Raw genomic sequence first — 6,000 nt, 5'->3', positions numbered from 1 at the left:
GAACTCACCTGCATAGAGTGCCTTGGGTCCAGTATCTCAAAGGAATTGAACCACTTTACCCACTCAGGCCCTGGAGAGCAGTGAGCTTGACGCTCCCTCCCCTGCCTGCGCTGTTTGTTTCTGGTCCGCAGAGAACTGCGATGACTTTTTAATTACGAAAATCCTTTACTGCAGTAAGTAGAGAGAGAAATTTGAACATGTGCAACCTTGTCCCAACTGGCAGCTGCATCTTTGTTTTGTAAATGCAGCAACAAGTCTCTGGGGGCTTTTGTGCTTGCTGGAGGTCATGCAGGCCATATGGTGCAGAAGAGATAGATTAGTTGACCATAGATTTATGAGCAGTGTTGTAAATTTAAGGCTTTCAAAATCACACACACATATACACCCCATATACCCATCAGCCCCAAGTGACATAATCACAGGATCCTTCCCCAAGGAACCATCACCAATGGTATCATAAATGCCAAGAAATGGAACACATGGGCAGGTGTGCCACTGTCCCCCAGGCTACAGCCATGGCAGACATCATTAATCAATCATAAGACTCCTTCACGCTGAGCTTAAACTTGGAATTTCGGGAAGTCCACATGGGGTTGGTTCATAAATGGAAGCATATTTGTCATTTTTTTTTTCTTTTCTGTGGGACAGGCTGTCCTGGAGACCTTCTCTTAAGGAATATGGAATAGCACTGAGGTGGTTCAGCAGAAGAACTCATGAGAGACCTTGGTTTAATTCTTGGTACTCAGTTTGAAGACTCAGGTGCTCCCGATTGAGGCCATGGTCTTATCAATCACTTGCTATGTGTCCGAGAGTTGGACAATGAATAATTGTCATTGTCGTTGTTAGGTGCTGTTGAGTCAATAGATAAGGATGACAAAAGAAAACGTGATTCCTTTGAGTTGTAGTGTTGGAGAAGAATATCCCACAGACTGCCAAAAGAACAGACGTAGCTTGAAGAAAATACAACCAGAGTGCTCCTTAGAGGGAGGGATGGTGAAGCTTCTCACATACGTTGGACTAGGAGAGACTATTTTATGGAAAGGACATCATGCTAGGAAAGGTCAGTGAACAAGGGGAAGACCCTCGACGAGATGGATTGACAGAGTGATTGCAGCAATGGGCTCAAGGGTATTAGAGATGAGGAGGACGGCCCAGGACAGGACAGGGTTCAGATCTGTGAGTCGTACGGTCACTATGAGCCATACTCGACTCAGCGACACCTAACAACAACAGCACCTCATGCATCGCCGTTTGTCTGTTGGCGGAGGTTTGTGTGTTTCTGTGATGCTAAGCTCTAGTGGCATTTACAGACTGATGGACTAGGAAGAGATATGCTTCCAAAAATCCATCAATGAACATTATGGACCACAACAGTTTGATCCATAACCACTTACGGGGCTTGCACTGCACGAGGTAAGGTTTTGCTCCGTTGTGGTTGGGGTCACCAGGAGTTGGAGGCTGGCTTGATAGCCGCTAACAGCAACAAGGGGATATAGCAAAGGGCATCATCTCTCTATTTAGGTCCTTATTCTTTGAACTTGGGCTTGAGCATGACAGAGATGACGAGGATGATGCCGGATAGAGCAAGGTTCTAACCTGTGGTTCATAAGGTTGCTGTGAGTTATAGTTGATGCTAAGGTCCATATCGACAACAAACCACAGCAGCATTATCTGAGCTCTTGGTGCTTCCTCGGACTAACCTGCAAATTATCTCTACTAAGAATTGGCTTTCCAGTCCCTGGGTCCCCTGCTCAGCTTTCTTTGTGTGCTCAGAGTAAGTGGGACTGGTTGGTGTTGGTAGGGTTAATTTTAGCCATCCGACATGGATCAGTCTTGTGACAGTGAACTTGGAAAAGGAAGCTGTTTAATGAAGAAGCGATGGAAGTGCTCTTGGAGGCAAGTCTTTTGCCTGCCCATGTGTGCAGATCAGATATGGAACCAGGAAAGCTGGCTCGATGAGCATGATGACTGTAGTGACAGCCACCTGAGAGCAGAGAACAAGGTACAGGAGCAGAGAGGGGAGGAGGGCACAAAAGCTCTTTGGGACCAGGTGCCTTTCTGATTTCCAAATTTTTAGGGTTTTACAAAGATAATGTCCTGTATATTATGAAACACTCCAACTTATTAACATTTCTGTAGCAAAATACATATGGATAGTCCAGCAAGTGAGAGAAATGAAGACTAGAAGGACCTCCAAGGTCAACTAGGTTCAAGATTTGCTACCAATTGAGTTTGAAAAAGTTTTGTGGTTTCCAGAGCTTCAGGGATGCTGCACTGCCCTCTCATTGAGCTCTGACAGACACTGGGCCACTCACTGAAGTGGGATTATTATAGTCAACCATCACAACAGTCCTATGGGGTTGGTTCTATGATCTACAGAGTAAGAAATCAAGACACAGAGAGATTGAATAACTTACCTATGGACACACAGCTGGTACAGCTTGGATTTAAACTGTAGTTTATTTGTTGGGTGTCATAGTTTGAAATCACCACACGTAGTTTACAATTCAGCATGTGTGAGCATGTGTGGGAGGGGAGATTAGCAAGGAGATTGTGACACAATGGATTATGTGCTGTAACACAGGAGCTCTGGGCCCAGAAACCCAGGGGAGGGACTCAATACGGCTCAGGGTTGGAAAGACTACCTGGAGGAGGTGGTATCTACTTGCATCTAGGGGCGAGTAGTCAGTAACTAGGCAAAGGTGGGTTTCAAGGAAAAGAAACAGCAAGTGCAAAAGTCTGGAGGTGAGAAAGACCGTGCTAAAGGTAGAGCAAAAAGAGTTGCAGGCAGGGCGAGGATAGAAAGATTAATGGAAATGAGAATGACAGGGAGGGACTTGGTACTATGTAATTATATTGCGGATATTGTAATTTCTTTTTTTAAAAAAAATTTTTATTGTATTATTTTTACGTGTACCGTCAAATCAGATCAGACTGGTACAGGAGGAGATTGCCCCCTCCTTCTCCAGCAGAGCATCTGGTGGATTTGAACCAAGTACCTCTGGGATTACAGTACAGCATCTTGCCACTAGGCCACCAGAGCTCCCTAGATATTGTAATTTCTAAGGAGCTGTGGCAGTGTTCTGTTAGCTATAAGGATGTATCACTGGTCATTCACATCCCCCAGCTGCTTGGATGGAGAGAAGTGGGCAGTCTCCTCCTGTTAAGATTTATAGCGTTGGAAGTCTGACCTGATTGGGGGATCATTTTGAGTCAGAACTGATTTGATGGTATGGAGTGAGTGATTGTAATTAATGTCACACAACAAAATGTATATGAATGAAAAGAAAATGAATTTGCTTTGAAAATCTTGACTCAAATTACAATGAAAAAGAATCTGTGCTTAAGAAGCCCATATAACAATGACACAAAAGAATACAATTGGAACGAGAGGCAGAAAGGGACAGCAGAAGTGAGGAGGAGTTCTGGGGCCATGCTGTTCCTGTTTATCCTTCTGTGGGATGCTCTTTAAGGCCCTGGGCAGGAAGGAAGGAAGGAAGCTGAGGACAGGGCAATTTTCTACGCTCAGGAGACCAGAGTGTGGACCAACTTCTGAAAGAATGCCAAGCCCGCACAGGGCTGAGCTGTCCCTTCGAGGGCTGGGTGAGCTGGGCAGGGGGAGTCACAGAGAGAGAGGGAAGTTGATTGATCCTTCCTAGATGTGCCAGAGTGAAGAGTGGGGCTGGGGAGGCTGGAGGGAGACGTGAGTCAGTCCAAGGCGTGTCACATTCCTTCAATGAGGTCCATGTCGTCTCCCTCAGACTAGTTTGCAACACAGCTCAGCTGTTACCCTGTGAGCACAGGCTTTGAGTGATGAGAATGCACAAGCCGTCCCTCTTCCACAGACGAGGGCCTGTCTGACAGAATCTTTATCATGAAGAATTTTATTTAGGGGCATATGTGCATGTGTGTGAGTGCGTGCACATCTGGGGCGGAGGCAGCTGCTGGCTGAGGCGGCTGCTGAAGACCCCGCAAATACGGCTCATGAATATTCCACGGTGGTGCCAGCCACGCTTTGCAGTCGTCGATTATTTATACGTGAAACAACAGAAACTTCATGCATAATGAAAGGACCTGAGTCCCAGCTGTGTCTCCTGCTTCCCTCCGCCTCCTGGTCCAGGTGAGGGTGAGGGCGCAGCAAGGGGTTGGCACCAAAGTGGGCAGTTGCCTTAGCGTTCAAAAACCATCCACTTCAAACTGGAGCCTAAATCTTTCACAGGAGTGTGTGCGTGCGTGCACTTGCACATGGATGCACACATGTATCCACAGGCACATATGTATGCATCTGTATATGTTCGTATGTGCATGCGAACACATGTATATGTGTGTATATTTATTTGTTCACCTACAGAGAGGTTAGAATACAGGAGCTAGGCAGCTGGAAGGCCTTTATTGTGGACTCTACCAGAAGGCACCAGTGGACAGAGAAAACTCTTTTATATTTAGCATGAGCTGGGGAAAATCTCATCACACACGTCCTAATTAACTTAGTTCCACCTCACTACGGGGTCTGTTGACTTGGTACACGAGTTTCCTGATTGAGGTGCACTGATTTAGAATGGTGTGTACCTTTTCAATCTATATGCAGAACAGATCATTCAGGAAGTGGGGCTGTGTGAGGAGGAATGTGGTATCAGAATTGGAGAAAGACTCATCAACAACCTATGTTATGCAGATGACACAGGCTTGCTCGCTGAAACTGAAGAGGACTGGAAGTATTTGCTGCAGAAGGTCAAGGACTGTACTCTTCAATATGGACTGAAGCCCAACCACAAGAAGACAAAGAGTCTAGCCACTGGGCCAACTGGCAGCACCATGATGGATGGAGAAGGGATTGAAATTGTTAACAATTACAGCTTGCTGAGCTCCAACATCAATACTCTTAGCACAGGGAATCAAAAGATGAATTGCAGTGGGAAAATCTGCTGTCAGGGACCTTTCCAGAGTGCTGAAAAGCAACGATGTCAGTCTAGAGACTAAGGTATGCCTAATCCAGGCCATGGTCTTCACAATTACTTACTATGCACCAGAGAGCTGGAAAATGACTATGGATGACAGAAGAAGAATCGATGCCTTTGAATTGTGGTGCTGGAGAAGAGTATTGAACATACCATGGACCTCCAAAAAACCAAAAAGGTCTGTCTTGGAGAGGGTAAAACCAAGTTTCTCCTTGGAGGCTAGGATTTTGAAGCTCTGCCTTACATACTTAGGATATGTGGCCAGGAGAGATCGGTCCTTGGAGAAGGACATCATTCTTGGGAAGGTGGAGAGACTGCATGGGAAAGGAAGGCCCTGGATAAGATGGATTGATACAGTGACTGGGGTTTGGTGTGTCAGAATTAGTGAGACTGGCTCAGGACAGGGCGGGGTCAGAGTGGTTGTACATAGAGTTGCTACGAGTCACAGGGAACTTGATGGCACATAACAACAACAACAAAAATATTAGTTACATATTTGTTGCTGGTGTCACTGTAATGAATTGCCACATACTTGTCTTGATACAACAGGAATTTAGTCTTACAGCTCTGGTGGCTGGAAGTCTGAAATCCTGGTGTTAGCAGGGCTGGTTCCTTCTGGAGGCTCTGAAGGAGAATCTGGCTGAGTTTGTAGCCTCCAATTGTTGTTAGGTGCTGTCCAGTCAACACCACCTCATAGCTATGCACAACAGGACGAAAACTTCACTGATGCTGCTCCATCCTCACCAGCTCTGCTGCCCAAAAACTCCCTGGTGCAGTGACTGTGCTAAACCATCTCATTGAGAATTTTCCTCCCCTTCACGGACCAAGCATAAGGACTGGGCACCTCCTTATAACATGCCCAAAGTATGGGAGTACATTCCATTCCTTCCAAGACAGATCATTTGTTCTTTCGTCGGCCCATGGCATATTTAATTTTCTTTTGGCAGTCCATACTATGTTCCATGTCTTTGCAAAGGCCACAATTCAAAGGCATCAGTTCTTTTCCAGCCCTTCACTGTCCAACGTTCATTGGCACATGAAA

The sequence above is a fragment of the Elephantulus edwardii genome, unplaced genomic scaffold, assembly GCF_000299155.1.
Source record: "Elephantulus edwardii isolate Elephantulus edwardi_28Jun2011 unplaced genomic scaffold, EleEdw1.0 scaffold00045, whole genome shotgun sequence".
Taxonomy (NCBI): domain Eukaryota; kingdom Metazoa; phylum Chordata; class Mammalia; order Macroscelidea; family Macroscelididae; genus Elephantulus; species Elephantulus edwardii.
This window is presented reverse-complemented; position numbering follows the sequence as displayed.